At 43.6% G+C, this 26,166-nt stretch overlaps 1 protein-coding gene across 1 annotated transcript in view; it reads left to right on the top strand.

Moving 5' to 3' along the window:
* Positions 1-372: 372 nt before the first annotated feature.
* GMPR (guanosine monophosphate reductase) overlaps positions 373-26,166 on the top strand; it is a 114,079-nt gene continuing 88,285 nt past the window's right edge. The window contains exon 1 of the mRNA XM_084796980.1: positions 373-512. The gene's annotated coding sequence lies outside the window, so the exon portion shown is untranslated. The remainder of the gene's footprint in view (positions 513-26,166) is intronic.

Genomic DNA, 26,166 nt, shown 5'->3' with positions numbered 1-26,166 from the left:
GGGTACAATGTGCGTGACTGCCTCTCAGGTCTGCTGCTACGACACTGTGGACCCTCAAGCTGTGCGCCAAAAGTAAACATTTCCTTCCTCAAGTTGTTTTTGTCAAGGATTTCGTCATAGCCCTGTGAGATACAGCCAACGTGAAGGGCGAGGCCTGGTAGCCAACGGGCAGAGTTTTGTTGTGGAATGTTGTCTTCTGCGCATTAACAGCCGTGGCAGGCCAGCTGAGACTGCCCGCAAGCATCCCTCAGCAAGATCCAGCCTGTTGATGTTACCTCACAGAAAGGTGGAGCAGAGAGAGTTGTCACACCTGCGCAGAGATTGTAGCCAACCACTCCTGACTTCGGGCGCCTCCCAGCTGTGGGTAATTCAGCCTCTGCCGCTTGCGCAGTTATATTGGGAGGCGCCAGACAAAGTAGAGCATGAAGGCTCGCTGGAGGCAGGACTCTGGGATGCAGCTTCCGTGAGGCGTTGCCCATGCTGGGGTTGCCCTTTGCCGAGATGCAGATCCTGTAAGTAGCTCCCTGCCCGCCCGTGCTCCCAGAGTTCAATCAAATTCATTGACTCAGCATGTTGGACCTGGGTGAAATTTTTACTTTGGGTTGTTGTCGGAAGAATCCTTGCTTTGCTCTGTCCTCAGCGCCCTATCCTTGCCAGGTATTTTGTCCCAGCAATGGAAAAAACATGACTACCTAAGTTTTGTCTGTCTAGTCCTCTTTTTCCTCTTCTTCAAATTAAAATGTAAGAATAGGAACACGCATATTATGAAAGTGCTGTCACCACCTGGGCGTGTTTTGAAAGAATTCTAGCCACCTGGCTTTTTGGAAAACTTAATTTTGGAGAGCAAGCAGTTCTTTCCCAGCATGCTTTGCCTCTTACATTTGTTTTGTTGTGGCTGTTCGCTGCATTGTTTAGGAAATGTAATCAGTTGCTTCTGTCCTAAACTCATTAAAATGATGCCAGGTTAATGGCGGTTATTGAGCAAATGCCTTGCCATTAAAATCAGGAGTGTAGATATATTTTTCAGTGTAAATGAATTAAAACTCAAGACGCTTGGATTTGGCTTGAAATGTGTTGCGCAAGGGCTTTGAGTGACATCTGAACTAGAATAACCCTATCCTAAGCCTTGCTTCAAGGGCTCTTAAGAGTTCCTTGTTTGCACAGACCACTCGTGACTGAAAAATGGGGGAGGAGGAGGCTTAGGCTGGAAGCACAAGAAAATAAGTCATTCTCAACAGCCCTGTCAATTAACACTGTAAGATCCTATGGAGCAATTTAAAAGCTGTTTATTCCAGTCAAGAAAATTGGTTGGAACCTTTACTGCCACCTAGAGGTCATTGAGCTGTACTGCAAAAATAAAAATGCAGTGCCTGGTAAAGCCCCAGGCATTTTATGGTTTTTCCATTACAAACTAACTGGCTTAAATATAAAATCCTTGAGGGAAATAAATAGTCCTTGGAAAAGTGAGAATTTCCATCAAGGAATGGGCCAACGACTCAGAAAGATGGGTTGTTCCAAGTTCATCCTTCTTGAGCTAAAATGGCTATGCTTGACTCAGCAACTACGTTTTAAAGCTTCTCCATGAGGGAGGCTGTCAATTCCGCCTCCACCCACTCCCTACCCCGCACCCCCGACCCCCACTCCCGTGCAGCTTCCCAGGGCCCAGGAGACAAACAGAAAGGAGTATGTTGGGAGGTTCATGGTTCTAGAACGTTAGAAGTCATGTTGGTGGGCTCTCCGCCGCTATGAGGGAACAACTGAGGAAATCCGCCTAAGGGAGGGGCCATTTTGTGATTTCTGACCTCACAGGATTCGGACGGAGATACCTTGGATGCCTGGTAAGGCAGTGAACCATGGCAGGGCGTGGGCAGAGGGAGGCCATTCGCTCCAGCAGCCAGGAGTGTGGAGACAGCTGGGGTCCTGATTTATCACCTTTAAGGCTGTGTCTGAGACCTAACTTCCTGCCCCTGGGAAGCCACCTCCTAAAGCCTCCTAAAGACACCCACGGTCTTTGCGAGGCTTTTAACTTCCAAGTCATTACACTGTTTACTATTCTTTATGTCCTAGAATCTAGACTCCCAGCCCGTTCTTTGATGAATTTAGATAAGACAGATGTGAGATGCAATACGGAGATTTAATGTCCCCTGTGATTTTATTCCAAGAGGAGGGCTTTTTTTTTTCTTTCAATATTTAGGAAAAAAAAGCATCTTAAAAATCTCCTATCTGAGACATTGCAGAGGAGGGGGAAAAGGAATAATAAACTGTATTTTTCTCTCATGTGCTATTTTAAAATAAATGTCATCTATGATTGAGATTTCATTTCTCATTAGAGTTCCTCTAATTTGTGTCTGAAATTTGTTGGTTTTCACTGTTCTGCCAGTGGCTCTGATGCCATGTTAGACTGACCCTGGACTTCGTCGGCCTTCCATTTGTGGAGCTGGGGGAAACGGGCAGTTCCAAGCCAGTGCATATCAAGAGGCCTCCCACAACCAAATGGACCTTCTATGGGGAGTTTTGAGATAACCTTCTTTCTACCTCACACATTAGAGCCTGTGGTAATGGGCAGGGCTGTTTTCCGGTCTGGTAGGTATCTTGCCAATCCTTATTTACTAGGCAAATGATGGTTAGAGGGCCAACTCTTTAGTGCCAACTCCTGGCTTGGCCTCCAAATGGCAAACTGCCTGTCACAAGCAGAATGAGTGGTTATGACAGGAGCAGTGAAGGGCACGGATGTCCTTGCCTTGTGTACTGTGTGTGGCATAAAAACATGACTGCAGTGGTTTCCAGTGTCATCTGAGGCTAGTGAGAAAAGTTAATAGAGGAGGTTGTAAGTGTTGATCTTTCCCATCGAATGATTTGATTTCCCAGGGAACTGCCCATCTGTGGCTTTTCTTCCTGTAACTGGAAAGCAAGCACTTTTGCCAGCACCACCTACTTTTGTGTCTGGGACTGCCTTGGGATAACAGCGTATAATCTTCTGTGGTTAGCTCTCTCCTTTTAAGAGATTCCAGAGGCGTCATTGGCTCCAGGGATCTGCGAGTATTTCATGTTTCCATGCAAGAAAAACTGCCTTATGTCCAGTGTGTGCCTTTGAAACTCAAGGGCAATAAAGTGCACCGAGACGCTCTGCTCGTAATTAACTGCCTTGGGGCCCAGGTTCTGAGGATGGGAGCTCGGGCTCCTTTGTCTGTTTACAGGGAAACTATTCAGACCGCCTTACATGAAAGCAACTGGAGTTGACCATGGAAAGAATTAGTATGTTTTTAGAAACGAAAGCTGAAATCAACAGACAAGTAAATCGGAGGTGGCATGTTGACGTTAACCAAAGGAGAGGGGCAAGGCAAATGGTAAGAAAGGTTTCTGCATGTTGTATGCCTATGGCAAACCCCGCGTCGGTACTACCAGGAGAACAGGGGAAGAGTGGCATCCCGGGGAAGTCAGCTACTGACACACGCATGCCCACTGGATGCGTTGGAGTCATGCTACTGTGAGTGGGCTCCAGTCACTTGATGGGTCCAAAGGTAGATTAGTACAATGACAGAAAGACAAGTAGTATGAAAACACACAAGCACACTTCCTCAACGTCACAGAAGCTGATATGAACCTTGAAAGTCATGAGTTAGACCAAGAGTGGGCATCAGTCAGTGGTTACAGTGGTTGCCTAGCAAGCACTGGTCCCATCCCCAACACTGCTATTGTTTAAAAAAGAAAAAGAAAAAAGGAAAAAGAAAAGAAGATAGAAACAAAAGGGAATCTCTAAAACCTAGGGAGGAAGCTGGTACAGGGAAAAGAGAAGAGCTGGCCTCCGCTGACTCATTGACCCGGTAGAAATTGATGCCCCCTTCTGAAGGGCTGAGCATCGAAACCACAGACTGTGGGTGTGGTAGGCAAATGCTACCACTCAGCTTTATCCTCAGCTCATTGGCCTTATGTAAATTTCACTCAAGATGGTCATCCTTTCTAGAAAACTGTTCATTCATGAGGTGGGATCCAGATAGTATGTGGTTCATTAGGAAAAGTACAACACAGAAACTATCTTAATAATCATGTGAAGACGAATCCCTAGGGCTACAATTTGTAGGTCTGGGTTTGGAGTCCTTTGTTTGGTTTGTTTGTTTTTGGTTTTGTTTTTGGTTTTTTTGTTTGTTTGTTTGTTTGTTTTGTTGTTGTTTTGTTTTGTTTTGTTTTTTTGAGACAGGGTCTCACTATGTAGCCCTGGCTGTCCTGAAACTTGCTATGTACGTCAGTCGGGCTGAGCACATCACAGGGATCCACTTAACGACATGTACCTCCACACCTAGTGTTAGATTTATATGAGTGGGTCCTAATCAAGCTTACTAAAAATGTTTATGCTTTTCTTTTTTCTTCTTTGTCTCTTTTTGGAAGCTTGGGAATAAGAAGCAAAAATAGCCTTTTACAAGTATATTCCATGGACTGGAGAAATGGATCAGTGAATAAGAGCACTGTTTGCTCTCCCAGAGGTTCTGAGTTCAATTCCCCGCAAACTCCTGGTGGCTCACAACTATCAATATCAGAATCTGATGCTCTCTTCTGGCGTGGAGGTGTACATGCAGATAGAGCACTTACATAATACATAAATACCTCTTTTTAAAAAAAGCATATTCCACAAGTATGATTGTACACACACCAGGCATGGAAGCACTTGACTATAATCCTAGCACTTGGGAGGTGGAGTTCAAGGTCATTTTCAGCTATCCTTGAAAGTCAGTCATAGCCAGTGAGAGCTACATAGACCCTTTCTCAAAACATAGTACATGGGACTTTCTGATACTAGGACTTAGACTTTCTTTGGGGTTTCAGATATGAGAGTTGGTCTTCTATGGTATTGGGTTGCTGGTCAGTGTCATCATTTGCTGAGATTGCTAGGTGCAGCATCAAGCATCCAATGGAGAGGTTCTATGGCAGTGTCAGCTCAAGGAATCATGGTTTTCAACTTGTATCCTTTTGGAGCTTTCAACTACACCAATCCTCAGACATGCCTTTAAGAGGAACAGTCAGAAATAAATACTATTGCTGTGTTTAGAAACAAAGATGTGCCTTGTTAAGGGAGAGATGCAGAGGCACCCAGAGTGTCATTCAGCTGGGGACCTTGTCTATAAACTCTTGTGTTGTTTCAGTCACCACTGAACAAAGCTCTCCCCTGCCCTGTCCCTTCCTGTGGCTTCTGCTCCCAAGAGATGGTTTCCTGTGGAATTTTAATTACACTGGCTTGAGTCTGCGCTAACCGCACAGTAGTGAAATGGCCTGGTTGTGACCTGTGCAAAGGCAGTAATGCAGCTGGGCAGGGCACATGACCAGCTTTTGTTTATCAAGATGACTGGTTTGAGTGTGTGTTTTGTTTCTGTGACAGGATCTCACCCTGTAGCCCAGGCTGGAGCATTATGCCCCTGTAGACATATGTCTGAATGTGTGTCACCTATGAAAACACTGGATTTCATGACCATTTTCCATTCTTCACTTGTTTAAGTGTCCTTTCATTTGGATCTTGGTTTTTGTTTCTGTTTTTGCCTGTTTTGTTCTTGTTATGCTATGAAATTTTTATTTTACATTTACTCTGTGTGTGTGTGTGTTGTTGTTGTTGTTGTTGTTGTGTCAGAGAACAACCTGTGGGAGTTGGTTCTCTCCTTTCACCTTGTGGTTTTGGGAATTAAACTCAGGTCCTCAGGTTTAGCAGCAAGCACTGTGCCAGCTCACTTACTGTGTGTGTGTGTGTGTGTGTGTGTGTGTGTGTGTGTGTGTGTGTGTTTTAAAAAAACAAGGTTTCATTCTGTAGCCCACACTGACCCAGAACTCACTAGGTAGCCCATGCTGGCTTCAAAGCAATCCTTCCTCTGCATTCGGACTTGCTGGGATCACGGGTGTGAACCATCATGCTTTTTAATGGTCTTTTCCACAAGATCAGCTTCTCCCTTAACCTCCTTCTGACATAAACTGCAAGAAATTAGAAATTATTTCATGGGAAAAGTAGATAAGAACAAGTATTTCATTGAGAATCAAGAGTCCTCAGACCAGTCCCTGTAGCCGGACTCTGCTTGGTGGCGTGCTAGTGAAGGTGGTCAGGTAGAGACTGACCACCACTCTTCAGAACAGGTATATAAGACAGGACCCACACCGGGGCCAGCTCCATGTTCCTTGTTCCTGACCTAAACGGCGTCCCGGTGGCTTTCCTTTCGTAGCTTCACACAGCACTATTCTCAGAGCTGCGGGCTGGCACCCTGACGCTGCCATGCATTGTCTGACTTCATGTGTTTTCCTTTGGCATTTAGCTGCAGCCTCCATGATGCTATCCCTGTGCATGTCCATAAAACTAGCCTCCTGCAGGCAACACAAATGTCTACTGCCAGCTCAAGACGTAGCCTGGCCCCTTGAACCAAGCTATGGTCTCTGACCACAGTGAAGCTTCCTGTTCCAGCAGGCACACGGGAGGCACTCTGCTAAAGGGAAAGTCTTCCAAACTGGTTTTTCACTCATACCTGGAAAACAGTAAAGGATGGGGGGTGTCTGGCCAATCCCTTCAATGTTCTCAGGGAATCTTCCTTGTTGTCTTAATGTAAAGTACTTGGTTTCCTTCTGATGGCCACAATCTCTTGAGAAACTATCTTCTTTTGTCTCAACTTTATATACATTTCTTTTTTAGCCAAACAAGCATTATTTTTTCTCCTATGCTTTTCCTCCAGTTTCAGACTATAAACCCAACTAAAAGCATCCAGCAGTAACCATGACACAGCCTGAATTTGGAGCTGCTTCAAGGTTTTCTTCACTAGATCTGTTAGCCCACTATTTTTTAAATTCAGCATCACTCAGAGTCCTAGGCCAGGCACAGACTGTAGACAAGGTTTTTGTCAAAATATGACACACACGGTGGCCTCTGGTCTGTTTTCTCAGAGCCCTTCTTCCCAAATGAGGCATTGTAGACACCGGTTTTTTATTCTCGGCATTCCTACCAGCAGCCGTTCTCCTGGAAACCCCACCAGAATCTCCGGTACCATCTTCGCTTGCGTTGCTGCAGGGCTTTTCTAGCCAGCATCTCCAGATGTTTCCAAATTCCTCCCACAAGCTCCTTCCCAAAACTCCTGAGCTACACTGTCAAGCAGCTCTGTTTTCTTAATCGTTCCCTTTTCTCAGACCACATAGTTTATGTCAAGTTGACATAAAGCTATCTAGCGCACATAGCAGTAGAAAGAGAAGACTAAAAGGTCTTGGGCATGTGCCTTGGGTCTGCCAATCACTTTGACACTTCATAAGCTGTGGATGCAGCTAATGAATTACATATTGCATCAGCTTAGATCAGTCAGACTCAATGAAGAAATTGAGTAAATATTGGATGGATAATGAGTGGTGAAAGATTCATGGACGGACGGACGGACGGACGGATGGATGGATGGATGGATGGACAGATGGAAATAGATTTTGCTTGGGAGAAATCAGTCCATATTACAAGCCCCCTGTGGGTTTTCTAGGAAGTGTTTGGGTCCATTTTCGTAAGCTCCATGGTAACAAGCCTAAGGTAAATGTACCTTATCCCAGGACAAGCGTGAAATGAGCTTCAAATAAGAACACTAGATCTGTTCCCATCACAAAGAGAAGTGCTGGTCACAGTTTGGCCACAGGATTGGACTCTTCTGAGAAACGGAGAGTTTCTTGACTAGGATCCTTGGGCCAAAAACTGGGAGAAAGAAGTGTGTTTGTCCGCTGTGCTCACCCCAGAACAGTGCCCTTCTCTTCTTGGCTTCTTCACCCTCTCTGTGTCAAGCATTCAGAATGCCTACACACAAAACCTATGCCTGCTGAGAGCCTGCAAGCTCTTCATTGTCGCATGGACTCCTCAGCCCTAATTTATTCCTTCTGGGTCTTCCCAGTGCCAAATATGCATGGATACACATGCATATTTATGTATATTTATATTTACATATATTGTATATTTATGTACATGAATCAGTTATACATACATACTCTTATATCAGGCAGAGTTCTATAGAAGAACAGAACCAATAGAAGACATATGCACACAGTATATCATATACTTCTATACCATAAAAGGGGATTCATCATGTTACATTGTGGGAAAGATTAAGCTTTGTCACAGGTGGAAGCAGTCTTGGTGGGCTTTACCCTTGGGGCACCCCATGAATACCTTGTGACAGACTGTTTGGAGCCTTCCTGGGCTTGGAATTCCTAATTGACCCTCGAAGGGAGAAGGAGACTGCCCTTTGCAGAGAGAGCGTGGAAAGCAGCAACTGGGCCAGACCAGCACACGGGACAGAGAGACACCTAAGGACCCGTCCCGTGGAACGGATACCGGAAGGTTCACTCTTCTGTCCTTTTAACCTTTTTTTCCTTCTTGTGTAAGCTAGTTTGGTTGTATAATAAAGTTTAATTGTTAAGAAACAGAGCCAACATTACATGGATATGGAGACTCCTACTTTGAACCACTCCTGTTTCCCTGGTAACACTAGAAGGAAAGTTTCACAATTACTCCTTCTTAAGATTTTTTTTAAAAATGTCATGCTGGAGGTATCAGGACTTTGTTGAGGCCCATTAAAGAGAAAGCTACTTCCTCCTGATCAAATGAATGGGAGCTGAGTTTTCTCTGGCCCTAGGCAGAGACAGGGCATTCTGACTAGCTCTAAAAATCAGAATATTACATACCGTTGTCTTCTTCCTTAAGAGAGAATCCAGCTGGGCCTGTCAATCACCTGGCCAGGACACCACCCCTCAGGAAATCTAATTCATGTGAGGACATGCTAAGGCAGGAGAGGAATAATGGTCCCTTTAAGGAGACAATGGACCTATGCCTCCCAGAAGCCCCAACCCTGTGCAGTTGATAAACAGCTGCCACAAAGCACTGCCAAGCTTGACTATCTTTCTGAGTTATTACCAAAGAAATATACCTTTTCCTTCTTTCTGTCTCCCCCCGCCCCCCAGATATTACCCAAAAGCTTAAGCATACTTTCCCAAAGACTCCGGGCTTTCTTACTTGTTCTCTGAAGCCTTCGCCTCTACCAAAACAAACAAATAAATCAATAACAGGGACTTCCAATTCAGTAACATCTCACTAATCCCATTGCACACTGAGCATACCATAATTCAAAACTGCAGTGACTGTCCTTAACTACAGAATGTTCCAGCTTAGCAACACAGCACATTAGATGGTGCCAGTTGTCTCTCAGCGTGGTTTCATGGCTGACTGGCTGCTGCAGCTGGAGGGCACCGCCCGGCCCCGTGAGAAAGGACTAGGCTACATGTCACTAACCCAAAAAGAGACTCAAATGTAAAACCTGAGAGTAGCTTCTACTCAATGCAGGCCACTTTCATATCATGGTAAAAAAATATATAACATTACATTTGGTATATTCATGTATGCATATAACAGTACACACACACATATAATGTTACATTTATTAATAATATCATTACTATAGCTACTCAAATCTCTCTTGCCTGCTGCAGTATCAGGAACACAGTACGGGGTAGTGCATGTCAGCTCGACACAATGCGTGCTGGTATCTAGCCCAGGGAAAGACCCAATGGAACTTAATTCCTTGATATTTACTTCTGTAGCCCGGGTACCATCAGGGCTCCCTGCCCTTAGAGATTGGATGCCCTTGGCCTAACAGGATTGCCCTGGTGGCCTGGGACGATGAAAGTTCCGCAGGCTCCTGCAAGCACCTTGTTTTCTCCAGCCTCCTGTGGTCTCAGCAGCACTGAGCTTCTACTCTCCTGTTGGCCACGCTGTCTTTTCACTCACTGCAGCACGTTCACTTTCAGCAGGTATCCTCCTGAGTGCTTTGTAGCTCTGTATGGCTTCCACAGGCCTAGCTTCTCCATCACTCCCTCTTCCAGCCCCGCAGCATCCTAGTTACTGTTGCTCTGTCTTCTTTTGCTGAGATAGGGCCTCATTATGTAGCCCAGGCTGGCCTCAAAAAATCATGATCCTCTTGTCTCATCTTTGTGAATGTGGGGATCACAGATTTTTTTCCCTCACCATGACTGGCTTTCACCCTAGAATTATGAATGAGTCCCTTCTTCCTTGCCTTATACACACAAGCGTGCCCAGGCCATAGGCCTTCCTACCTACTCCATTGAATGGCTTGTTGAAGCACTCTTGGCAGTGTTCTTGAGAGAACTGTAGGATATGTTCTCTCCTTTCATGGTCTGACAACCTGCTATTGCACAGAGCATGGTATAAGCCATGTTGAATCAGTGTTGTTCTTTTTAGCTTTTCTTCGTCAGTGCTCTTGGTTCCCAGTTGTTGACAACTAATTCTAATTATTAATTTTATCTATTTATTCATTCTTTCCTTCCTATTCTTTTTCCAAAGACAGGGTCTCAGTTTGTATCTCAGGCTTCCCTGGACCTTGATTTGTATACTTGGCTGACCTTGAACTCTCAGAGATCCACCTGCCCCAGGCTCTCAAACACTGAACTTAAAGGCATGTCCCACCAGTCCTGCCTTCTTCTCCTCTTTCATTCATTTGGTTGTAGTACATTTGCTGAAAGCCTGTAATATTCTGTGTATTCCTTTTATAAAAACTAAATAAATAATAATTAAGTTAATCAGACTCCTTTTTTTTTTTTTAATAGAAACCTGGACAAAATGCAGCCTGGTTTGCCTACCCTCTTCAGCTGGCCTGGGGGAAGTAGCTGTGGTGCTGCCTCTTATACTAGGTAGCTAACTGACCTTGTGACAAAAAAAGATTCAGAAATCACAGTCTAACACTCCTCCATTTTTAGCAGAAACGTAAACTGTGGCTTTGGCCCCCCAGGTTAGCAGAAAGCACTAGTAATAAAGTTACGCAAATGCCTAACTGAATATTAGACCTAGGGAAGCAGCTGAAATCCAAAATAACTAGCTAGAGAATGAACTAATATAGTTACCCTCTTGGAACAGATAAATGTATTCTGTGAAACAGCTCCCCTTTCAGAACCGTTGGAAACGGTCCCATTAAGGCCCCGCTAAGGCCTGGTTGCTTCCTTGAATATGCTCTCTTTTAACTATCCCTGAGCTGTCTGAGGACCCTCTAGGGCCAAAACACTATGCACCTTCATTCAAAACAAGAGCCAAGTGTTTTTGAAATGCTTTTAGCACTTTAAGCTCCCATATCAGCATCTAGCTTATGCTCCGACTTGTGGAATTACAGACAGAAGAAAGCGAACAGTCACTCTTTTCTGACACTCAGGGGAAGAACAGAGAGATATTGACAGTTGCTGTAATTTGCTTCATGCCAAATGCTGGGCAGGCACCATAGGTGCACCTGCCTTCAGTCCTGGAGAAAATCTCCTTCTGGGTACTGTCACAACACCTGGCCCTCCACACTTCACGCATATAAGGAAACTGAGGCAAATAGTGGGTCAAAGCAGACATGGTGGTGCCTGATTATCCCAGCATGCGGGAGGCCGAAGCAGGGGACCACCATGAGGCCAAGTGTAGCCTGAGCTACCCTGTGAGGTTAAGGCCAGAATGTGCTATCAGGAGCCTGTCTCAAACAAACAAACAAACAAACAAAACAAAATAAACAACAAAAAAGAATGAGTCAGCACTGGGGCTCCATTCCTATTGTTCTTAATGGGGTTCATTTTCAATCCAAGATGTATTCAGTTAACAGCTGAGTCTGGGAACAGCACCCTCCCCCAACACTCAAGGGCACAGTTCCAAAGAGGCTTTGTCTCCAGGTCATTAACCTTCAGCCCATAATTTCACAGGCAGCTTTGTTTGTTTCAGGATTATGGTTCGTACACATTCATTAGCTGGAGGAAAACATGTGAGAGACAGCAACCAAAGGGCGGAGAGCTGTGGACCTGAGTTCTAAGTTCTTTGGGGTATAATCTTATCATGCTGTTCAGTGTCATCTGGAACAGCTGCAGATAACATCTGTCCTTTTAACGCAAAGAAAAGTCATTCTTGCTGGTCCACACGCAAGGGTCCACGGGGAGTGTGTTTAAAACCCTGGTTTCTTCCTAGGCCTCCTTTAACAAACGGCTCTAGGAAAGACCCTGGGAATCTGCATTTTAAAGTTTCGAAATTGATTTCAGATGGACACCCGTTTTGGAATGGTTTTATATACTTTTCTTGTTGCTAAGACCAAATAATTGGCAAAAAAGAAATTTGGAGCAGGAAGGACCTAGTTTTGCTTACAGTCTGAGGAGCCTTCCACTATGGCAGGGGACACTGCCAGCTGCCTGGGAAGACGCTCCATCAGCAGAGCACTAACAGGAAGTGGTGCCCTCCATGACCCTCCTCCTCCAGCAAGGCTCCTGCCACCTCTTAAAGGGACCACAACCTTCCAAGGCATCATGACTAGCTGGGAACCATGAGACCTTTCACATTCAAACCACAACAGGAAGCAGAAATATTTCCTTCGCTCCATCCTTATAGGGAAGCAAGTGCTCAGCCCTGGGACATGTACAATTGCCTGGGAATTACCAATTTTCAGAAGGTTTGGGTTTCATTGGTTTCTTGGGTTTTGTTTTGTTTTGTTTTGAGCTTTTTGTCTGTTTGTTTGTTTTATGAGGTGACACAATTAGTTGGAAAATCCTTTCTTAATTTAACTTAAACTAGCCCACAGGATAAAAGTACTTAACTGTACAAGTCTGATGACCTGATTTCAGTCTCCAGAGCCCAGCTGTCCTCTTACGTCACACACCCCAGCACACAGTAACTTACGACTGTAAATGTTACTGTAAGTGTCCATTCTCCAGCCCCCACCTAGACTACAGTTGCGTAGGTGGCATAGGATTTGTGAGCTAGAAAAACAGGAGCTTTTAGATATTCAATGACAGCTAAAACATTTCCCCTTAAGGTTTCCCTCATCTTTGTTAAAAATCATTGCTTTCGTGGTTTTGGACAGGTCATAAATTCAACAACCTTCTTTGTGAAAATAAGACTTCATTAGGGCTGGCAAGATAGTGCAGCCGGTAAGGATGTTTGCTGTCAAGCCTGGTGACCTAAGATGGATCCCCAAGGCCCACGTAAAATTTCTTAAATGAAAAATACTTTAGAAAAGATCCAACTCCAGGGGCCAATAAATAATGGACTAACAGTAGGGAGAATAAGCCAAATAGTGCTGTGCTATTGTCTCCTGTGTGTCAGAATGCCAACTCTTTGAAAGCACTGGAGTGTTTCTTAGTGAGACTAATGCAGGGAGAATGTATTTCTGAAAGCATGTGGTCATACACACATGCTAGAAAACAGTCTGGCCACATCTGGGTAGGTTAGGTTCATATACACCTCTGGCTCAGAAATTTCACTTCCGAGAAGCCATCCCTAAAAGTAAGAAAAAACTTAGGTAAAGAAAACTGACAAGATTTTTAAGTACATTTTAAAAATTGTGCTTACGTGTGAGTATATGCATGTGGGTGCAAGTGCCCATGGATGCCAAAGGCACTGAGTCCCCCTGGAGCTGGAGGTACAGGCAGGTGTGAACCATTTGACCTGAGTGCTGGGAACCAAACTTGGATCCCCTGAGAAAACAAAACAAAACAAAACAAAACAAAACAAAAAAACCAGTGTACTCTCTTAACTGCTGAACCATTTCTCTGGCCTAGAAAATTAATAGATGTCTTAGTTACTTTTCTACTGCTGTGAAGAGATATCATGACCAAGGCAACATATAAAAAAAAAGTATTTAACTGGGGGATTGCTTACAGCTTCCGAGGAGAAGTTCATGACCATCACAGTAGGGAGCAAGGGAGCAGATATGGCTTAGAGCAGAGCTAAGAGCTTACATCTTATCTACAAGGTGGAGGCAGAGCAAAAGAGCCTGGGCCTGGCATGAGCTCTTGAAAACACACACACACACACACACACACACACACACACACACACACACACACACACACACCTTGACACACCTTCCCCAATAAGGCCACACCTCTTAATCCTTCTTAAGCAAGTCCACCTAGTAGAGCCCAAGCATTCGAACATAAAAGCCTGTGGGGGCCGTTCTCGTTTGAACTACCACGGCAAGCACTGGCAAGACCGGGGAACCATCTAAGGTGACGTAAACTGCTTGAGGAAGAATCCCTCATTCACACAGCCACACTGAAGATTTGCTTGCTGGTGCCTTTTAAATGGACACACATGTTCCCGTTATGATGAAGGGTCAATACCGCCCTTGCTTTGTTCCCCTGGAGACAGGGGCATGCATTCGTGGGAAGAGATGGAGAAAAATGTTGACCATTCACACAAGCACAAGAGTGAAAGTTGGCAGTCATGGTTGGGATGTTTGTTCCCTGCAACACTTGGGATAAAATTTAACTGCCACTGTAATGGCATTAAGAGGTGGAAGGAAGCTTAAGATGACTCAGTGCTGGTTGAGGATGGCAGGCTGGGCTTTCTTGTGGCCTTTTGGCTCTCCCGCCTTTTTCCATATAAAGAACAGTGTGCTTCTCTAGAAGGTACATTGTTCAAAGCACCGTCCGGTAGACAGAGGCCAGGTCCCTTGTTCCCTTGGGCTTTCCATCCTCTAGACACACGAGGAATAAGTCTCTGCTCTCTCTAAACTACCCGGATCACGCAGCAGCACAAAATGGACTAAGATACGACTGAAGCTCTGAAGAAAAGAATGGACGCATGAATTGTCATGTGAACTTAGTAACAGAGTACATGAGAGTAAGAACCGGCAACTCCAAGCATTAAGATAAATGGATCTTAAGAAATAATCTAAGCATGAAAAATTACAGACATAGTTTTCCACTTATATTTAGCCCCTGAACACACAAAAACTCATAAAGCTCAGCAGAGTTGCTGCTGATGACTGCGAGGCGTAGGACGAAGGATTCTGGGAGGAGGGATGCTCTGTTGCCTCCCTGTGAGCTGGCATATGAATCAACTCAGCTCTGAAGTCCACAGAGCTGAATGTCTCCTATTCGTGCACCTACTTGTTGTCCCAAGAACAATCATCCGCATTAGGTTGTTAATAAGTGTATTTATCGAAAAGCTTTCAAACAAAGCAAGCGCCACTCAGAAGGACCATGGCAAAGTAATTAACTACATTATAGGGATTATGCAGCCACTAAAGTGAACGATTCCAATTTCATATATGTACACAGTATATTCTTTAACAATTTCATATATGTATATAATATATTCTTTAACAATTTCATATATGTATATAATATATTCCTTAACAATTTCATGTATGTATATAGTATATTCTTTAACAATTGCGTATACGTATATAGCATTTTTGACAATTTAATATATATTTCATATATTTTTGACAATTTATTATATGTATATAGTATATTCTAGAGCCATAAAATATTTTTGTTTTAAGGGTCAGCCCGCCCACTTATTTCCCTTAGTGGGATCAGTCCAGTTTTTAAAAACTCAGTTTTGTAAAGATGAAATTTGTTACCTATTCACTGAAGCGTAGGGTTACTTACCAACCCAAAACAAAGCCTGGGAGGGAGAGTTTCTATTTGTCCCTGTTTGTTCATGCTGCATCCTAAGATATAGGAAGGAACAAACTTCCCTGCTTCTCCATCAGAACCCTGGCATGGAAAGCCTCTATCTCCCTGACTCACTGTACAATCTGGACCGCTAGATGATCATTAGTTACTCTGAGCCAACCATTGGAATGTAATAGTTGCAATGTCATTATATTTGCTGGGCCACTGACTGGAGGGAAGCTGCATCGACTGAGGAGTTTGGACGTTGTGAAATGGGTCATGGCAGCAGATGGCCTTCCAAGAAGAAAAAACAACAACAGTTCTGGCATGGGCTCCTCTTTCTCCTTGACTTCCTTCATTAAAACCCGCCATATGATAGTGGGGATGCACAAATCAGGTCACAGAGATCTGGCGTGTCTGTGTGGCCAGTCAGAGCGGGTTATGAATTGCTGAGGAATAATACGTTAGATTGAAATCACCATATGTTGAGACCTGAATATAAAGCCGGTGCTCCATTGTAAATCGCCGTCATCATTAACATTTGTTAAACGTTTGTGTTACAGGCTGCATGCACACTGGCTTGCTTGCTTTTGACCCATAAATCTGAGAACGAGGATTATTGTAATCTGTACTTTACAAATGAAAAAAAGAGTAAGATTCGGAGACTAGGCTGACCACGTTCAAAGCGAACGTTATTTTGGTTTTGTTGTATGAAGATTTCATTGAAGTGTGAGGATGCTTTAATAAGCTCAAAAAGGGCATATTTGGATCATGGCTTCTTTTTATTTAGGTTTTTCTTCCTGCTGGGGAGTTATTCCAGTGCATGTCCACTAAGCATACAGGTGGTTACGGAGCTACGCCTCTCCTGCTGGGTTGTAGTTTCTCAGTTCCATGTCCCACTAAAAGGAACCAGGGAACCTTGGAGAAATGGGCAGCTCCAGAGCTAGGGCTGGAAATGTATAAGATGAGCCTAGAATATCCCATCATACCAAATAGCCATATATGTACACATACATACATACATACATACATACATACATACATACATGTGTGTGTGTGTATGTGTGTGTGTGTATGTGTTCCTAGCATTGTGTCAAACCTCTCAGAGCACTCACTGAGCAAACAGAAATAAGCTGAGCATCGGAGAGAATTGATCATTAAAATGAATTTAAACACATAGAACAGTGTTTGTTGAAATACACAACAAACATTTAAGTCCGTGGGGTCCCAGAAGCCCCGAGGCAGCACTGTGCTGATATCCCAAGACTCCGGGAAACCATAAACTACAGTAGAACTTGTCAACTAAGAGGAGGAACCATGAGTCCCCTTTACTGCGAGAGTTTATTTCACTCTTCACTCTTCACTGTCTAACTGTGCAGAAAATTTAACTTTTAGTGTGGTTAAATTTGGCCTTTTCTTCTGTGGATTGCTGTTGATGATGTTTGAAAACTATTACCTACATTGGGAATATAAAGGTGTTGGTTTTCTGAATGAAGAAAAACATTTTGCACACTAATGCTCAAGTTATTGTGTCTGGAACTTATTTTGTGCTTGATGTTTGGCGGGACGAGAAGTGTGAGTTGTGGCCCAGGCGGTGGTGCGCGCCTGAACTCGTGGTTACGTGGCAAGCTCTGGCAGGAAGTTGCCAGCTATGAGCCCACCGGGGTGACACAGGGAGACCCTGTATTGAAGAAGTGAGAATAATAGGCTTTCTAAAGTGAGGTGGAATCCTTAAGTTACAACGTTATTAAATTTATAAAGAGTAAATGAGCATGAACAATCATTTTTCTAAGCAAAAGCCACCTTTGGGAAAGTACTGAAAGTGTTCATTAGTGGCACCATCTAAATAATAACCCAGGAATAAGCCCCTGTGTGTGTTGCTGCTCTCTCATGGATGTGAGACAGCTGAGCTACCATGAGTAATGTTTAGTTAGAAGTTCTATTTGAAATGCATAGTTTATATTATTCTACATTTTTGCTTTCGGATGGTTTCCTTATCCAGTATAGACTTGATTCTGATATCATAAAATGAAGTATGTGATTTTCCTTTTGAGTTTTTAAAAAGTCTTTAATTTTGTAAGATAGATGTTATTTTTCCTTTTAAAGACTTGAAAATTCCCCCTGTAAAAATGCCTGGCTTTGTTGGGTTTTGAGACAGCATTTGAACTACTGATTCATATCTTTTAATGCATTAGTTAGCTGAGTGTGGTGGCACACACTTGTAACACCAACACTTGGCAGATAGGCAAGAAGAGAAAGTCTCAGCTGTGTACAGAGTTCCAGGGAAGCCTAGAACTTACATCAAAAATCAAAACAAAAGTTTCTTAATTTAAGAAAGTTCATAGTCGGGCATGGTGGTGCATTCCTATAATCCCAGCACTTGAGAGGCAGAGGTAGGTAGATCGTTGTGAGTTCGAGGCCAACCTGGTCTACAAAAGCAAGTCCAGGATAGCAAAGGCTACACAGAGAGACCCTGTCTCGAAAAACCAAAACCAAAACAAAACAAAACAAAATTCAGATACACTAGTTATTGCTACTTAACACACACGCACACACACACGTGCGTGCTCAAACCTCATGACTTAAAATAACACATCAACATTATTTTGCATGGCAAGAATCCACTCTCTTTTTTAAATATTTATTTCTCTCTATTTTGTGTGCATGAGTGTTTTTCCACCATCCATGTACAGTACCTGCAGAGGCCAGAAGAAGGCATCAGGGCTTTTGGGACTGCAGTTGCAGGTAGTTGTAAGTCACCATGTGTTCAGAGACTCAAACCCTGGAAGACTGAAGAAGTCATAAACACCGAGCCCTCAGTCCAACCCCAAGACCCTATTCTTGACCTTGGGTACCTGCATTTTGCCCCTAGTCTCTCACAAGGCTGCAGTCCAGGTGACAGCTGGGGTCATATTCATCTCTGGCACGACTGGAGACGATCTGTTCCCAGTGCAGTCCTGCAACTGGCATCAGGTCTAGACAGCTGTTGGTTGGAAACATTCGTTTCTTGCCAGTTGGGCTTCTCCGGGTTACAGCTGGTTTCTTACTTATTGAACCAGCCAAAGAGCAAGACTGGACAGACTAGACATGGGCCGCAGTGCCACTGCAGCCTAATCTGGGAAGGCAACTGTCGTAGTTAGGGTTCTTATTGTTGTGAAGAGATACCATGACCACAGCAACTCTTATAAAGGAAAGCATTTAATTGGGGCTGGCTTACAGTTCAGAGGTTTACTCCATTGTCACTATGGTGGGAAGCATGCAGGCAGACACAGTGCTGGAAAAGAAGCCAAGAGTTCTATATCTGGATAGGCAGGCAACAGGAAGAGAGGGAAAAACAGAGACAGACAGACAAACAGACACTGGGCCTGGCTTGAGCACTTGAAACCTCAAAGACCACCCCTGGTGACATACTTCCTCCAACAAGACACACCTCCTAATAGTGCCACCCTGATGAGCCTCTGGGGACCATTTTCATTCAAACCATGGCAACATACCACAAAAGCTGATTGGTCTGGTGTGCTCCCCTTCCTCAGTCTATTTTGTGAGTAGTGCGTTTCTATATGGTAATTAGTTTTTTAATTACTCGTGTCAAGTCTTCAGTGTACAAAGGCCGTAACAAGAGTCTTTTAGCCACGATAGAAATATGCTTCTCTTCTAACTTCTTACAAGTTAGCACAAGCAATCCAGGGTTGACCTGGTGACTTCATGGTCAAGTTCTCTCACTGCTCTACCCTCCTCAACTTGTGGCTTCTATCGTGTGGTTTGAGGTGGTTTATTAAAGACTTCAGGGATCCATTTCCCATGATGGCAGCCATCTTGGGGATGACTGCAATTTTGTTTAGTGGGTGTTCTAGCCCAGAAGAGTAAGCAGAGTTAATGAAGCACTGAGCTGAACATACTATACCAGCCATTGATTCCTTGCCTGTGTCTTAACTGTCATTAGAAATATTAATTGGTTTTAAGAAAAGCCTCCTTTGCAGTGGGGTATGGAGGCCAAGACTTGTGGACTTGTGGCCAAGGATCATGGGCTAGATTGATGTGTGCTATTTCTTGGCCTGTCCCCAAACCTCCCATGTGCATTGCATGCTTTCTCTTTCTCTTGATCATTGAATGGATTTGTATGCTGTAATTTCAGGAAGAATCAAGTAACAGATTCCTCAGTGCAAATCTATTAGCTTCAAATAGCTTGACTAAATACATGTGCGCTCCAAGCTCCTTAAACGTGTGCCTTTGTTGGGCCAGCGGCTGGTTCTACGGTACTCCCCAAGGTATGATTTGTCTGAACCCAGCAGTCACTCCCAGTGAATACTTAATCAGCTTCAGTGTAACCGAGTCATTCCATCCCTTGTTTTATTAGGAACTGGAGAGGCCTGAGTCATCTTGACCATGCCAGTTTGCCCCTCACGACTTGAACATATGTCTGCTCTTCCGTTTACACACTGTGGGATCTCAAGAGCATACCAAATATGTCATCTAAGCTCCCTGCTTAGCGATGGCAGCGTAGCAAATGCCCCTGCCTGTCAAGTCGGATTTGATCACTGAGCATCCCCGCTGGGTCTTTTTGAATCCAGACTCACTTCCCAGACACTCTCTCCATGTCATTGGCACCACCGCCTTGCTCTCACAGTGACTTGGTGATTTGGTGGCCATTTCCCACTGAAGCCTTCCTTTCCTGGAATGTGGTTAAGATTAAAACAGGATACATATCCACGGGAAGGCATGGTGGGGCCGTTCCCACCATTTTCTCAATAGGTTCTCTTTATTTTTACATTTACTTTTCCCATTTCTTTCCTTTAAAGCTCCCTGCAACCTTCTTTGTTTGTTTGTTTGTTTGTTTGTTTGCTATCCATTATTCAATTCAGGGAATTCTAGTCAGGGTAAGCATTCTACTCAAGATCTTCCAGGAGACTTTGTTTTTGTTTTCCTATCGCTCTCTTTGCTTGACTTGTATTGTCAGTGTCGAGGGTCAGACCCAGGGCCTAGAGTGTCTCCACTGAGCTGTATGTAGCCAGACCTTCTGTGAGGAATTTGAGAAGCAGGTCCATATATTTTATATGAACTTCAAAGCTCAATGGTCCCAAAGGCATTTAAAGACTATTATTGTGGTCCTACTAATTGGTTAATTTGTTTATTTTCCTAGTTTAATTTTGACATCATATCATTTTGTTTTGTCTTGATTGTTTTCCCTGCGCCTTCCTCAAACTTTGGGGGGAAGGCTCTTATAGAGACAACTATTCTAATTTAGACGGATTTGAGTTTTGTAGCTGCTTCTGTGAAATACAACAGTAAAAATGCCGGATACAACAGGGCTGGTGGTCATAGCTCGCTTGGTCGAGTGTCTGCCTAGCATGTGCAGAGCTCTGGCTTTTATCTCCAGCACAGAATAATGGCGCACACTCATAACCCCAGGGCTCAGAGGTAGACATGGAGGGATAGGAGTTCAAGGGCATCTTAAGTTGGACAGAGAGATATAAGCCACCTGGGGTAGACGAGGCCTTAAAAAAAAATTAGTGCAGATATTTGGCTGGATAAATGGCTCAGTAGGTAAGAAGACCACTGGCGGCTCTTGCAGAGGATCCAGGCTCAGTTTCCAGCACCTACATGGGGCCTCACAACCATCTGCAAATCCAGTTCCAAGGAACCCAGCACCATCTTCTGGCTTCCTTTGGCACCAAGTGTGCACGCGGTACATATTTACACATTCAGGCAAAATGCTCACATACATAAAGTGAGTACATCTCCAAAATACACAGATTAGAAATAAAATAGTGTCACTAGGTCACATAACTGATGCCAGCCTGAGAACCCGAATTTCATCCCCAGGACCAACTTGGTGAGCCATCTGTCACTAGTTGTTCCCTCACTTATAGCACACACATAGCACACACATATCACACACGTGCACACAACACACATACACACACATACACACACGTGCATGCACTCTCAAGCACACACATATACACACACTACAGTGAAAAAAAAAAAGAATAATTAAATAAAACAAAACTTCCTGCCTAAAAATGGCTCCACTAATGAACTCCATCAAACGATGAAGAAACAAATAATACCAATTTCTTTCTTTCTTTCTTTCTTTCTTTTTTTTTTTAATGCCAGACATTTAAACCAATGGTTCTGAACACCGCATGTTTGATAAGGGGGGATGGAGAACAAGCTTGAGCAGCTGAGGCTGAGGTACAACTCTGTCCCGCTGCCTGTTATTAGTGGCTCAGATTCTGAATTTGTCAGGGGTGATCTTGGAGGAAAAGGGTGATGGGGAGGGAAGAACTATCTTTGGAAAGCTCAGCGTGAGTAATCTAAAAAGCACATTTCCCAGTTTAAAGAATAATTGCAATGATTTTAATACATCCATTTTATAATTAAAGCACAAGGGGCCGCTAACGCAGAAGATGAGAGAAGCTAATGAAGAGATAAGGCCGCGGAGGCACCAGCATAGTAATGCAGAAGAAACTCCTGTTTCCAGCCCACTTCTATCAGAAGAATTTCGCTTAAGTCTCAGGGCTCTCCTGACACTGGTTTTTTAAGAGGTGACCCTACCCTCTGATTATTCCATTTTCCCCTACAGAGTAATGAGTTCATTTTTACCACTTTTACAACTTTCCCTGTGTCCTACCAGCTCTCCACTTTTACTTCTTCCCTCTGGCCATTCATTACCTTTTCCAAATCATCACAGAATCCAGGCCTGGCGGTACAAACCTGTAATCACAGCTCATGGGAGACTGAGACGACACAGTTTGCTGCAAGGGCAAGGGTAGCCTAGTCCTCATAGCGGAACTTTGCCTCAATAAATAAAATAATTTAATAAGTTTAATTTACCATGTTTGGGACAGGGTTCAATTAATAAAATACCTGCTGTGCAAGCAGGAGACCCTGAGCTCATATCCCGGAACCCACACAAAGAGCCACATGGCAGCATGCTCCTTAAGGCCAGCACTAAGGTGGCTCACCGGCCAGCCAGCCAGCAGAACCAATGAGCTTCTGCTTCACTGAGAGATCCTGTCTCTAAAAATACAGACATGTGTACAAGATCAAGCCAGTCAAAATTCCAACATGGATGTGGGGAGTGGCTGAGGCCCACGCACATATGGATGGCACTAATTGGAGTTGGAATTATTGATAACAAAATATAAAATCAAACATAATTTTAAAAAATTGTCTTAATGATATAAATATATTTAAATATATTTATTATATTATTGTATAATTATATATTAAATAAATTTAATATTAGCTGGGCATGGTGACACATGCTTTCAATCCCAGGCCTTGGGAGGCAAAGGTACATGGATCTCTGTGAGTTCAAGGATAGCCTGGTCTACACAGTAAGTTCCAGGACAGACAGTACTGTTACACAGTGAGACTATCTAAAAAAGCCAAAAAAACCTATATATATATTTAATTTATAAATATATATATTTAATTTATAAATAAATAAATAAATAAATATATAGGCATGCAATTGCGAGGGAGGTTTGTGGGGGGGAGTTGAAGCAGGTAGTTGTGGACAGATGTGTATTGTACAAATGTATGAAACTTTGAAAGAATAAGAAATATTATTGAAATTCAATAAATTAAGGTGCAGGGAGAGCATTGCCTTCTGTGTGGCTTTCCCCAGTGAAGCCACTGGAGACTCGCCCTCCCGTGAGAGGCCCAAGATACCACAGCCAGGGAACAAACAACAGAGACGGGAAGCCCTCCAGCAAAATCCAGATTCAACTTTAACCAAACCTTGTTCTCTTCCCGTGAGCTGAGAGCGTTCAGAAATGACTAGCATGTGGCAAGACGGTTTTGTTTCTTTTCATTCCTGTTTTCTACTCTCTGTTGAGCATTAACACGGCCACACACTCAGGAACCTTTAAACAGGAGAACAGGCCCAAAGCCAGAGGATCCTTGAACTGGATAATCCACCCATGAATATCAGCCCCACCCCGCCCCACCCCCTTACCAGGAGCCAAAGGCAATCCCCCATCAAAACCTCTCCCTGCTGGAGACCTCAGAGCTCCTTCTGTGTGCCAGCCAGAATTCCAGGCGGGGCAAACAGCGCCCCATCAGTTCAGACATATCCGTCCTCACTAAGAGGGAACATTCTCGACTTGAATGTGAATGTAGCCAACTGGCTTGGAGTTTGTACAGGCTCGCTTGGTGTCTCTAGGAGTTTGCGGCAGCGAACAAGAGTTAGCCTCTGCTGGCAAAGGCCCGGCAGTGACACTGGGAGACAGGGGCATTTGAAACCACATTTTTTGGCTCATTAAAGCCATTCTTTCCATGTCGCTCCCCGTGTCTGTCAACCTATTCTCAAGGCGTTTTCTCAATGGTGCACTTCAGGGAGGCTGGGCATGGATCTTGGCGAGGGGCTGGAGGCGGTCCAGGAGCTTCATCAAGGCAAGTTTATTCTTGGTCTCTGGCAAACTTTGAATGGCACTTCCACCTTTGCGGGCTCCCACACAAAGCCCACTCTGCAGAGTTTGCCCATGAAGCAAGAAGTTTATTTCATCTTGCTTCTGAAGTCTGGGGTGTCTTGTTTCCACCACACAGCAAACAGCCACCACAAACACGCGCAAACTCAAAGATCTCCTTGGAGGTCTTCCTACCCCAGACGTTAAGACGCGCTGGAGGCACGCAATGCTTCAACATAACGGGAAAACACGCTTGAGCTGAGGCTCTCCTCGTTAATCAGAATGGTTTATAGGGCTTTCCGTGCATGAAAAGAAAACAGCTTCCTGAATTGGTAGACAAAGAAAAAAAAAAGCAATAGATGCTAGGAGATTGTCCATTACTAGCTGCAGTACTGGACATACATAAATACATACATACATACATACATACATACATACACACACACATCCATCCTGTGTCTCTATCTGGTAGACATGCTGAAGGCATTAGCCTGGGCAGAAAAGATCTCATGTTCAAAACTATCCTATTTCTTTCTCTACTGGTGACTTTTGACTGATTGGTTTGTTTGGGTTTTGTTGTTGTTGTTGTTGTTACCATTTTAGTTGTTTGTGGTGGTGGAGATTGAACCCGGGGTCTTGGACATATTTGATAAACACTTAGTTGTACCCCATAAGTGCCTTCCCTGGTGTTTCGATGTTCCCCCCTCGGACCTTGTTAAAGATATTCTTGATTAGTCACCAGTGCCTAGGAGCAACTGCATCGCTCTGTTGAAATATGCCCCGGGAAGTCCATTTCTCCTGATTTGGGTGCCGGGATGAATGTTAAGCACTAGTTGCCTGGTTCAAGGAACTGGACACCTAATTCAGTGAGGGCTGAATAAAAATCCAGCTTTTTGTGCAGCTGTCATTTGGGCGGTCTTCACTGAGGTAACGGGCAAGTCTGAACTCAGAATGGTCCAGTTGGGGAGTGGGGTGGGATTAAACTATACTTTTAGACAGTATGATCTGCTATTACAAATCCGTTAAAAAAAAATTAAAACTAATAGGTACTTAGCATGGTTTCCAGATAAAAGATCAACACACAAAAATCAATGTGTCTCTATGCAGCAGCAGTGAATAAACTAAAATAAAATTAGGGCCTGGTGAGATGGCTCAGCTGAAAAAGCTGGGGAGCTGAGGTCAGTTCCCAGCATCCATATGGTGGAAGGAAGCAACTCCCTCAAGGGGTCCTCTGACGTTGCTCCCCACTCCATGCCACACACACTATAGTAAGTGCAACACACACATCAGTACGTGCATTAAACATTTAATAAATAAATAAATAAAAATATGAAAAATTATCCTTATACTTAGTAATAAATATAACAAAAAAGTATAAACAGAATGCTGAAAGAAATGAAGATATAAAAGAATAGATAGCTATTCTATGTCCATGAATTAATACTTAGTATTTAAGAAATACCTGGATATCCATGTTTATCATGTTATTATTCAGAATAGCCAAGTTATGGAATTACTTTAGATGACCCTAGACAAATGAATGGGTAAATAAGATGTCAAACACACACACACACACACACACACCCTGGAGTTCTTTGTTGTTTGTTTTGTTTGTTTGTGTTTGGTTTTGGTTTTGGTTTTTCAGGACAGAGTTTCTTTGTGTAGCCCCAGCTGTCCTGGAACTCACTCTGTAGACCAGGCTGGCCTCGAACTCACAGAGATCTGCCTGCCTCTGCCTTCTGAGTGCTGGGATTAAAGGCGTGCGCCACCACCGCCCAGCTCACCCTGGAGTTGTATTCAGCCACACACACAAAAAAACAAAAACAACAACAACAACCAAAATTATAGTGTTTACAGGAAGATAAATGGAACTAGAGATTATGTTAAGTGAAATAAGTCAGACTCTAAATTATCATATTCTCTCTCATATATAGAATTAGATATTTTTAAGATACATGAAAGTAGACAGGGTCTATTTTTAAAAAAGGTGGAACTGAAGGAATATGGGACAAGAGAAAGGAGTGAGAAGCTGAGCGTGGCTAAAGTATGACATGTACATGTATGAGAATATCAAAATGAAACCCATTAACTTGTACATTAGTATATGATAATTTAAAAAAACCTTTGAGACAGGGTCTGGCCTGCAGTCCTGACTGTCCTGGAACTCACTATATGGGCCAGGCTGGCCAAGAACTTAGAGAGATCTGCCTGCTTCTACCTTCTGTGTGTTGGGATTAAAGGTGTGAGCCACCACACCTAACCAAGGTTTTTTAAAAGAGAGAGAGAGAGAGAGGAAAAAAAAGATGAAATTGTTATAATTCAAATACTGCACAGT

The sequence above is a fragment of the Acomys minous genome (genome assembly GCF_964271855.1).
Source record: "Acomys minous genome assembly, chromosome: 9".
Classification (NCBI taxonomy): Eukaryota; Metazoa; Chordata; class Mammalia; order Rodentia; family Muridae; genus Acomys; species Acomys minous.
The sequence above is the reverse complement of the archived record's forward strand: the minus strand, read 5'-3'. Positions and strand labels throughout refer to the sequence as shown.